The sequence below is a fragment of the Epinephelus moara genome, chromosome 14, assembly GCF_006386435.1.
Source record: "Epinephelus moara isolate mb chromosome 14, YSFRI_EMoa_1.0, whole genome shotgun sequence".
Taxonomy (NCBI): Eukaryota; Metazoa; Chordata; class Actinopteri; order Perciformes; family Serranidae; genus Epinephelus; species Epinephelus moara.
Window position 1 is genome coordinate 17792207 of NC_065519.1, and position 12366 is coordinate 17804572.

A 12366-nucleotide genomic window follows, 5' to 3' on the forward strand; every position below is an offset into this window, starting at 1 on the left:
CCCCTGAAAGCCACTCTCCTCTAACGCAGTATGTGGATGCGTGTCTTGCACACCTATTGTACTTTAATTTATGCATATTATTCCTTTTTGCACCAAATATCTTCAGCACAAAGGTGATGTTGACAAACAAATTCAGGGGTGCGCCTTATACACAAACACACGGTTCGTATCATTGCGTTTAAAATGATAGCCCTCGCTCAGTGGCTGATAGAATGGTTGTCCTGTTGCGTCATGGGAGATGGGGAAAAAACAAGCGAGGAAATTAGGTCCATCATGTAGGCTACAGTTGGAGGAGCACTGACACTCTCATTATCTGGTTCCAGTCTGTGTGAAGGAGAAATTGATGGAGAATTCTCAGGAAAGTCATGACTACGATCTGCGAGCCGGAACAGTGTGAGTCTAGAATGTCTCTTTCATAAGTGTGTGGATTTGGTAGAGGGGGACTGTAAGATGCAAAATACACCCAATAAAAGCAAAAGCACTGCAAAGTAAACTGAATGTGAGGAAATGGGGAGTGGGCCAGGCTAATAGCAGGTGTGGGATGTGGCTTTAAAAGGTGGTTTGACTCAGGCCTGGTTAGGGATCAAATGGTTACCAGTTTCACAATAAACTGTGGTAAAATTCCTGAGGGTTAGTATAACTGTTTCAAATTTTTATTATGATTAAAATCATGTTTAATTGCCGCATTTTGAAAATCTCATGGTAGATACTGTTCAGCATCAACCAACAGTCTCCCAGATGCAGGTGTGCAGAGTGGGCATGCAGCAGGCAAAACCAGTGATGCTAATGGTCCCTTGTCTTTGCAGTAACAAAGACACTCAAGCAAGCATTTTAAAGCTCATTTGATATGGCTGTCATGGGTTTACATAAGGTATTGTCTATGTTATGACTTTAATGTTAAGGCAAACAAAAAGCTCATGAAGGTGTTAATTGTATTTGTGGTTTTCAATATACAAAACTGGTGAAATGACATCAGTGTGTGTGAATCTGTACTTTCTGGACATTCTCAGCAGATTTGAACAAAACTGTGATAACGCTGATCAGTCAGTACAATTGGATGTGAAATTTTTACACCGTTTCATCTCTAGGCCTCGTTACATTAATCAGTTAATGAAAGGAGATCCTTTGAAATCTTTCGCACAGCTACAGCAGTGTTTTAGTTTCAAAAGACCTGTTAAGATACTTTCAAATGAGGCAACATGTAATGACTCACAGCCAGTGGGAGGTAATTAAAGGACATCCAACAAGCATGGAATGGTACTTTGTTAACATGGTAGAAAATAATATTAAAGGGACAGCTCACCCTATAACATTTAAAATACATCTTACTATATAATGATGAAAACTCGGTCTGTGTGTCTGTTCCACGTTTTTCTCCTCACTGAGGACTTCCATGTGAAATTTGGCACAGTGGTAGAGGGTCATGGGAGGATGCGAATAAAGCAATATTACATCAACTGGCCAAAGGGGGGCGCTATAGCAACCAATTGCAAACTTTGAATGGGCATATCTCATGCTCCGTATGTCGTAGAGACATGAAACTTTGTGCAGAGATGTGTCTCCTCATGAGGAACAAATTTGCCTCAAGAACCCATAACTTCCGGTTATATAGATTTTCCGCCATTGTGAATTTTAAACACTTCAAATCGATCTCTTCCTAGGAAGTTTGACCGATCTGCATGAAACTGGGTGAACATAATCTAGGGACCAATATCTAAAGTTCCCTCTTGGCAAAAGTTGGAAAACTTACTAAAACTGAGCTTCTATAAGGCAATGAATATTGCGGAGGGCGTGGCTCATCACATAAAGGTGTATAACATCTCAAGGGTTTCACCCATCACCACGCAACTTTGTAGGCATATGACCACACATAATCTGAGGGGACCCCTCCATTATTGACCCCATCAAACAAAATGGGGGCGCTAGAGAGCTCATTTCTTATCTAGGCCTAACCGCCATATGGATTTTTACTAAACTTGGTAGATATGTAGAACAGGACGCCTCAAGGTGACTGGAGAAATGTAACTCTAATTGGCAACTGGGTGGCGCTATAACAACAGCAAATTCACAAAAACTCTGTCTGAATACATTGCTCTTCTTAATGGGTTCAGCTGACTATTTAATCTGCAATTTCCTATGACCTGTATCCCAAACACACACCATGTGAAACTGTACGTGGGCAACTGTGCACTCAATGGGTATGGACTAGTTATTGTTAACCACAAGGGTAAAAAAAATACTATTTCTTGGTTGCAAATTATCAGCCTACAGTAGAACAATTGACTGAAAGACTGAGACAGGTGTACATTATGGAGGGAATGACTATGCAAACGCAAATGAAAAGGGACATTTTTATGCAGAGATGGACACCTGTAATTATCGCTGACAGAAAAGAAGAATACTTTGATGAATTTATATCATCATTTTTTAACCACCATTATTTTCTTGAAATGGTTTCTACCTTTTAAGAACTTTGGTAATCGAAAATGTTGGATGAGCTTTGCTGTCAAAGAACATCCAAGACTGTATGTGATCAATGTAGTATCTTGATACGAAATAAATTAGTTAGAAAAAGAAAAAAAGAAAAAAAGAAAAAAAGCACGACAGACGAAAGCGCTTTCCCAAAGAATGTTTTATATACAGTACCTTGATCTAAGAGGCTGAGTTTATCTCCTCCTGCACTGGCCACTTTTCAGCTGTGACTGTGCGTGTGAATAATTCATTGCGAGGGACTGTAGTGTGTGAGAGTGAGCAGAGATGCAATATCAACACTGCCTTAACCTTGGGCCGGCAGCCACAGGTCTCTGCTGAAAGGTGAGATTGAATTAGAGGAGGAGAGGAATATCTTTTCCTCAGCTTGGTTCCTCCTCCCCTGCAGCTCCACACAGCCTGTTGTGCGACAGGTTTACAGCAGCAGCAGATAATCAATAATAAATAATGAGCATGTCCAGGAATACTGCACCGTTACATGCACACAGGCAACATGTGAACTGTGTAAAGAAAAATCAATTTAAAATATTAATATTGTTTTTTCCTGACAATAATATGAACTGTGAATTAGGAGGTGAAGATCTTAACGTCCCTAATTAAGATGTACATAATGTTGAAACTGGACCTTATATTGCAACATTTAAACTCACCAATTATTCTGCTATTGGGTATATCATTATTATCATTATTATTATTATTATTATTAATAATAATAAAAATTACAATAATAAGAGTATGTGTTAATATATATAAATAATGAATAATATAATAAAAAAATAAAAATATATAAAAAATATTTCTGTCTTTTTTTTCCAGACAGATAATTGTGGTAGGCGTAAGAAAAAAGTATTTGACATAAGAAAATGGAACCATATATTAACTGTGGTTGAAATGTTTTTCTTTGTTTCAGTGTTACATTGCGGCTAAAGTAGAGAGGTATCCAGTAATTTTCAGCATTAGATAAGATAAGGTAGAGGATATATTGTATTACAAAGTGCACAGTGTGCAGTTTAAAGAACCCGGGGGAATATACGTCCAGTGAATTGAAAATATTTTCTATGTTAAACTTGTTTTCCCTGATATATCATTCTTCTATTTATTGCTTTATACATGTTTAAAAACATGAAATGCATATTGATTTTTTTAATATTTGTACCACATTCCAACTTTATATGATATTTACAAACATTTCCTTTAACCAAATGAGATTTGGGGCGACCAAGCTCCTATTACAGCCCTTTGTCTTTGTCAGTGTCGGTGGTGCAGAAGTTAGCTTGTGTGAGAGCCACTTAGGCACAAATTAATATTTGATGAAGTCTTTCTGTTGTCATATATGCAATATGTTCTGGCTATATTTAAGTTCATGCAACAGTGAAACAGTATATGGACAGGTTATGTGTATTTTAAGATTTATAAGTTAAAGGTTTGCAATTTTTGTGTTCTGATGCTAAATGCAGTAAAGTGTATTGTTTTGTTGCTTTATGACAGTTAATTGGGCTTTAGGGCAATTTGCCACACGTGCGCAGTGAGGACAACCATGTGTGCAGCTAGGATGTAGAGGAATCTGCATAAGCGTGGATTGAAATGAGTTTTTGACCGTGTATAACGTGCATAACGTGTGTAGTAGCATGTACAGATAGCAGGTGACAATGTGTACAGTTTTGGACTGCTTTATACTGGTATTGGACCAGGTTTTTTGTGTGTCTTCAAATAAAGCGACATCAACGTTTTCCCTGTCTCCTGTGGACTACTTGTGAGTAACACTGGGTTTCTCAAGAAGAGTAGATTCATTAATTGAACACGAGTCACTACTAAAACAATTTACTGCAGATTAAGTGGCCTACAGTAGCAACTTGGACCTTGCGGAAAATGGCCACTACAGCTTGTGTTTATAGCAACATGGGTTGGAGGTGTTTGTTCTGTTGTTGGTTCGTAAAGAGTCATTTTCCCTTTTTCCAAAGCACCGTGGCTCTGATTCAAGTGGCTCTAATTGATTCATTTTGAAGAGGTGGCGTGTGTGATAGCTCCAAGTGGTGTGACATTTTTATGTGGAGTGCTTTTTGGTTAACTTTAAGGTGAACATGGTGTCTAGTGCACGTAACAGGGCTCCCTCACACGATCACTAATGATTTTTTAAAACTTTACTTTAACTTTTCCATTATATTTTACCCCATTTCCAGCCTGCCTGGACGCCTCTCTGAAAACAAGTGATTTGAAGTGGGGTGCGTTTCAAAATATGGAGAGGCACTTTGTTTCCTTTCAGCTAAATCTGGCCAGTGTTCAGCTCCGCTCCAAAACTTCTGACGTTATGGCACAGAGCCTACATCCAGCCCAGCTATGATCTGCCTCTCTCTTGAGCTATGTGTTATGTTGTCATTTGAAAGCCATACATTATCAAACACACACTTCCCAGGCATTTGTGGAGAAGTTAACTGCTAGCGCTTGCTGACTTTACTTGCATGTTAGGCTCATGCTGCCAACTAGCTGCTTACACTAATGTTTCAGTACTTATGCAGCACAGCACCAGACTGAAAACTAGAAATACAAGGAATGTATTTTGCATGAGGTTAAACATGTTTTAGGAGTTTAAACAGTGGCTAAAACAATTTATATCCTCCTGAGACTCTGTGTCCTCATATGAGGACATCACATTTTGGGTTTACTTGACCTTATACTTCATTCTACTTAACTTAGACCTGTTGTCCTCGTTCATGGACACATTTTATGCCATCTAGTGGTAGTAAGAGCACAATACACTAATCTGTGTAAAAACAAGATGGCAGCCATCTCTGCCAAGTCAGTCTGCAGCCGACCCCGACACAAAAGTAACAAGCTAAGATGCTGTTTATTAGGAAGTATTCAGTTGAAGACATTGGGACTTTATTATGGTCTCGTTTGAGGACGTTGGGACCTAATTATCATTGACAATGTTCGGTTTTTAATACTTATCGGGTCCTACTGATCCCAAATATCGAGGAGAAATTAGCAGCATACCAAACAAAAGTTCAGGTAATTTTATGTCCTTGACAGAAGGAACATAATACAGTGATTAGCTATTAGCTGTAGCCACTTGTTTCCACTGCTGAGTAATTTTTGGGGTGTACATTCATTTCTATTGAAGAAATAGTTAGACATTTTGGGAACTACATAGCCTGGAAATCCAGACTCAAATCTAGAAAGATTTTGAGTCTGGCCCTTACCGATACACCCTTCCTACCCAGGGGGCGGCACTAACTGAGGCATTTCAAATGCCGCCACACGCAATTGGATAGCACGATGGCCAATCAGAGCAAAAAACAAGGTGACACACAGTATTCATTGCACTAAGCCCCATTGGTTTGCCGACCAGTGGGGCTAACTGATATGTTATGCTTTTGCCGTATCCCGTCGGCAAAACAGCAAAAACGTCCTTCCTGGAAGCGAAGGCTTCTAGGGCAGTCTTCTGTTCCTCTCTCAAGGAAAAAGATAAGTGCAGTTGGCTTAGCGTTTCTTCCAAAGCTAAACTGAATGGACACAGTCCTTCGGCAGCTGCCATCTTGGCTGTTTACTTTTAGACTATTATGGCGCAGCGCTGTTGTCATCATGTTACGCCCAGCCAGAGCCCGCCTCTGTCAGATAGAGTGATCTGATTGGTCCGATGGCGATTCAGCAGGCTCTGCTCGTCGGGGCCAGATTCCGATGCAGAGCAAATTCGAATTTGCTAGGGGCGGGGCATCTGGATTTCCAGGTTAGGAACTACACTTTTTTGCTCAGATTTAGACAAGAAGATAACTCATACATGCAAAATATGTGGCCACAGTTGGGAGCCTCTTAGCTTAGCTTAGCATAAAGACTGAGAAGAGATGGAAGCAGCGAACCTGGCTCTGTCCAAAGGTTAAAAAACATCTGTCTACCAGCACCTTTATAGCTCAACAATTAAGATGTATCTACATAAATGAGCCTATTTTAGCTGCTGACAAAAGATGTGGGATGCCAGCCTGTTCATAAAGACTGCATCCATGCACTTGAAAGACTTCCCATTAAAACCACAAGGCCTGCCCTGCTTTTCCTGTTAGGAAAGCTGGGAAATCTCAAAGGACACTTAACAGAGGAGTGACGCTGATCGGCAGCACTTGTGAGCCCCTGCTGATAAATTATGGTCAATTTGTGCAAAGAGCCAACGAAACACTTTACTGATTACTGATTGCACCTTTAGGCTTCCACAGTTAGGGTTTAAATAGCTCACTGAAAAGACATTAAAGGAAAGCTGTTTGAATGTGTGTCGGAGTATGACGCCTCCCGAGATGTTTTGCGGTCATCTTGATAACAGCACAACTATTGCACTCCTCAATGTTGGGTACTATTTGGTCGAACAGTAACAGTTTATACAGTCTTTTCTCCTACATTACTTGTTGTCTCCCTGAGTTTTATGTGCAGTTGAGTCTGACACTTTCAGCTGTTATTGATCAGCTTCCCAGACATCTTGAAGCTATCACCAGCCATCACTAAACCAGATTGCACAGTTTATTCCAGATTGCCTGCATTTATTGCCTGCTTCTCCAACACCTGCAGGTGGCTTTATGGATGCCGTTACCTCAGTCTCAGCAAAGAGGATGATGCTTAAGTGTTGGGCTAATAGGCATGAGTGACAGATGCTTGGCTTTGGATTTGATCGGGCGGCGGGGAAGAGGGCGGGATGTGCATTACATTTCGTTCTTGAAGGAGAAATAAAAACTGCAATACATTATTGTGGCTTTAAATACAGCCTCTAATGCCTGTGCTAAACAACAGTATGGATTTCGTCGGGAGGATTTCTTTTGTAGTTTGTCTTGGAGAAGGCGGACGATCATTCAATGAGTCACGCAGGAGAAAGGGTTGAACAGGTTGGAGGAGTGATCCTCGCTTTAAGTATCATCGCAGGCGCCCTGTTATTGTTGTCTCAGCTCAGGTCTTTCCACTCTGTCTGTCTGCTTCCCTCCCACTCTGCTGCATCTTTTAATACTCTTATGTGTGTTGAAGGATAGGGTGCAGGCTGGTAATGGATAGAAGTTGAAGACTAGGAGTTGGGGAGAAGAAACACAGTGCTATAACAACACCATTAATCTCTATTATATTCAGAAGGCAAACATACAGACAGAGCAATGGTGATGGAGCACCTCCAAGGCACATGAACAGGCTTCACATTAATAAACCATGACTTAGGGGATGGCAGCTGTATAGACAGAGGCAGAATGATGCTACTGCTTTAAAAGTTTTAAATATATTTGCCAGCAAATTAACTGACCTCCACCGATCAGTTACATAAATCGAAAAGTGTAGCGTCAGTGGTTGTTTGCGGTGAAGGATGGTGCTTAATCGGTACCTGGGGAAACCAATAAATAGCAGACAGATTCAGTCAGCAAGTGTTGTGTGGGCTATTTACCTATTCTGTCTGTCAGTTCTGCTGTTTGTTTACTTCAGTGCCAGGCTATCAGCTCTCGCCAGCTCCTGTGCAATTTCGCTCTGTGCCTTGGTTTTTTCCACAGAGGTCTGCAAAAGGCCTTGGAGACTGGCTACAAACACTTTAACATTCATGCACCTTTGCATGGACACTCCCATACAGACCACACACAGGAATGCAAGCACTGAAATATCCACACAAGGCAGACGCTGTAAACAGAAATCAATCCCATCCCTTTGGCTTTGCAAGAGGGGAAGTTGGTTCTTTAGTACACGTCATGTAACAGAGTTCTGTTAGTGAGGATTTCAGAGGGATGGACCCATTAACTTCAAAGCTGAATGTGGTGAAAAAGGTAAAACTGACTGTGTGCACAATCCATTTCTTAATTTGGAGCCAGTGAAGCATTAAATCACTGCTAACAGGACATCAATGTGTGCTCTGACCACTGTTGGAACTAATCTGTTACTGTACTTCCTTCAACAGTAACTAATGCTCTAACACGTTACTGAAAGGCTGGTTACTATGTTTGTGTTTTTATGCAGCTAGTTAGCAGTGTGTTATTGAATTGAGCAGGTTTTAAAGGTGCAGAATTTTCCTTGTGTATGTGTAAACTCACACAAAAGTAATCCCACTTAGTCATCACTTATAACCTATTCCAACTGTGTGGGGGTTTATTTATCTGCAGAGACTCTGCCTGTATTTCCTCAGGTGAGGTTGGAAGTTTATAAAAAGAGAGTTTTCCAAGAGGAAAACTGCAAACACAGCATCGGTAACACGCAAATAAAGCGTGGCAAAATGCCAGGCAAAGTCAGTCTGGGGTTGGCTGTCACTTTTACTTTCGCTGACGAGACTGTTCACAAACAGTAACCAACAATCCCTGCATTGTGTACCTTTAAGTGATTACTGGGAGGGAAACTGTCAATCTAATCTGGCAACACAACAGCTCACACGGATGTGTTTGGGCATGCATGATGATGGCGGACAGGTCAAGTTTCTTCAGGTGGAGATACCCTCACTATTTCCATTTTGTCAAGCAGAAAGACAGTAATGGATGGATGGATGGATTTATCATGTACCTTACTGCAATTGCCAGAAAATTTTGACAACAACAGTGCCAAAAGCAAACATCAACACCTCATTACAATAGACCTATTCACCACATGTCATTTAAGTACCCTAAATATCATATAACATCATACGTTTCTTCAAAAGTGCAATGCTGGTAAATGATCTGCGAGCCTGATTGGTTTGAAGGGATGGCACCCTACTCTGTCTACCTGATGGTAACAGCTTACATACACTGAATAGGGAATGTGAAACCTTTCTAGTAATTGCCTGCCCTTTCCTCAAAAAGTTCAGTCAGTTTATTGTCATACTGACAGATGGTATGAAATGGAGGCATTTGATTGTGATGTGATTGAACAGTACTTTCATTTGGTCGACTTAAATACCTGTAAAAGCCTCAATAAACAGTCGAACATAACTTCTGTGTTTGTGTTTGTATAGCTTACGTTGTTTAGAAGAGTTCAGAGATGTAAATGTGATTACAAATGTACAAAAAAAACTGTTAGATTGATCAGCGGTTATGTTATACTCTTTAAAAGTATCTAAAAAGTTACTTATCGCAGTAACGCATTACTTTTTGGTGGAAGTAATCTGTAAAGTAATTTTTTAATGAGGTAACTGGCAGCTACAATTCATAACTACACTGCTCAAAAAATTAAGGGAACACTTAAATCACATCAGATCTTGATAAATGAATTATTTAAGTTGAAAACCTTATCTGATGTACAGTGTATAATTTGTTGAGAACAAAATGACGTAACAACTGTCAGTGGAAACCAAACTGATCAACCCACTGAGGGCTGGATTCAAAATCACACTGAAAATCAAAGTAAAAATTTGAACTCACAGACTGATCCAACTTGTGTGAAATTTCTCACAGCAACTCATACAGTAATGTGACTCAGAAGTGTGTATGGCCCCCGTGTCCCTGTATGCACTCCTGACAACATCACGGCATGCTCCTGATGAGTCAGAGGATGATGTTCTAGGGATCTCCTCCCAGACCTGCATCAGGGCATCAGTGAGCTCCTGGACAGTCTGTGGCAGTACTTGGCGACATTGGATGCTCCAATACATAACGTCCCATAGGTGCTCGATTGGATTTATGTCAGGGGAATGAGAGGGCCAGTCAATGGCATCAATGCCTTCATCATCCAGGAACTGCCTACACACCCAGGGCCCACTGCACCAGCATATGGTCTGATAATGGGTCTGTGGATCTCATCCCGGTACCTAACAGCAGTCAGGGTACTGTTGGCTATGACATGGAGGTCTGTGAGACTCTCCAAGGCTATGCCTCCCTAGGCCATCATTGACCCACCATTAAACCAGTCAGGCTGGATGATGTTTCAGGCAGCAGAACGTTTACCGTTCACAGTCTGAAACATGCACACCAGTCACGCACACCAGTAGTCTGCTGGAGGTCATTTTGTAGGGCTCTGGCAATGCTCCATCTGTTCCTCCTCGCACAAAGGAGCAGATACCCGTCCTGCTGCTGGGTTGATGCCCTTCTACGGCCCTGTCCAGCTCTCCTGGTGTCTCCTTCCTGCTCTTGAGACTGTGCTGGGAGACACAGCAAACCTTCTTGAGACCACACATATGGATGTGCCATCCTGGAGGAGCTGGACTACCTGTGCAACCTGATTGGGCTGCAGGTACCGCCTCATGCTACCAGTAGTGACAAGGACACTAGCAGAACACAAACTAAAGAAGCATCAGTCAGGAAGGATGAGGAGAGAGCAACTGTCCGTCATCATGCAAAACCATTCCCTTGTTGGGGGTTGTATTGCTTTTGCCGCTCCATTGCTCCTGATGTCACTTTCATTTGCATCAAAGCAGGTGAAACACAATTACTCTACTGTAGTAAATTGTATAGTGCATTGTGTATAGTAATTACTTTACAATTACTTCTGCTTCCTAAACAGACAGATTGATATCCCTGAAGTTTAACTGACTTAGTGTTATACTGTGACCATTAAGTGTTCCCTTAACTTTTTTGAGCAGTGTATATTTCAGAATCTAGCATAACACTGGCTGTGACTAATACTCTGTACAATCATTTTTTTTTTACTAAGAACCCATACAGAGCTGCGCTTTTCTGCCTTACTTAATTTGGTGTGAAATTTGATAACCCTCAGTGTCTGGGTCACTTTTGGATTTCACACACTCCTCTCTCTCCAATTGGGGTGAAAAGTTGATCTATTTCTTATATCCCGATGATGCAAACCCTCAGCAAGGTGCAACACACCCAAAAAGATAGCATCATCCTCCTGTTCCCATGGTAACAAGACAAGAATAACTGGCATCAGGTGAGCATGGTATCAGGTGAAGTCATCCCCCCCCCCCCCCCCCCCCCTTCCCCTTCTCTCTCCTGCCTCAATATTTCTCTCAGACTGCTTGTCTTGCTCGCAAACTATCAGTCTTGTCCATCTGCTTCCCCCACCGACCTTAGTTGCTTCCTGACAATGAGAGGCTACAGTTACCATGGAGATAACGACGGCACTGTCTTCATTAATGAAATTTAGTTAACATCTCTACACACAGGCTCGCATCTGAGCAGATGGCAAATTCCACAAATATCATCATTTAGTTTTTTGCTTCCTGCAGATCACAGTTAGTGTTTCATGGCTGCTGTTTGTGCCAAGCACTGATTTGTTGCAATACTGTGATGTGATTTTTACAGAGAGGTAACGCCGGGTGTTTACATAGCTTTTTTGCTTAGAACATAATTAAAACAATGGAAAAGAACGATGCTATCAATGTTGAAATGTTCCTCCTTTAATAACATTCTGGCAATAATGGAGACCAGGTTGTAGCTGAGGTTAAATACTCATCACCAAACAGAGCAGTAAGCATTCCTACACTGTTCATGACAGATAAATTAAGTGACGCAGCACAGATCAATGGAGCGCCCTTATTTTCTTCCTTTACATTTTATAGGATCTGCAAAAAGCCTGAGAACCGTCCGGTCATATCTGAGGCATGATGCAGCTCTTTGGCTTTAAATGGGCGTAAATTAAGGGAAGTGTAGCAGCACAAAAATCAAAGCAAGTTTGGTTTCCTCTTTGGGGCTGGAGGAGCCATTTGTTCCATGAGAGGCTAAAAAAAGGACACGAAAAAAAAACCTCTTCATTTCAAAAGAAGATTAATCACACCCTTTTCTGCACAGTTAAGTTCAAGCTGATGTAACACCAGTGCAAGATAAGATGAAAAGAGATCATGTGTGTATTATTGATTGGAGGGCATAACCATTAACAAGACAGCAGGCGAAGGAACTGACATGATGTGACATTAATCACCCTGCGTGAACCCTGAGGTTGTTATGTAACAATTTAATGACTCATTGCCTTCAAACTGTTGATGAGTCTTCGTATTTATCTATTTTAATTGCT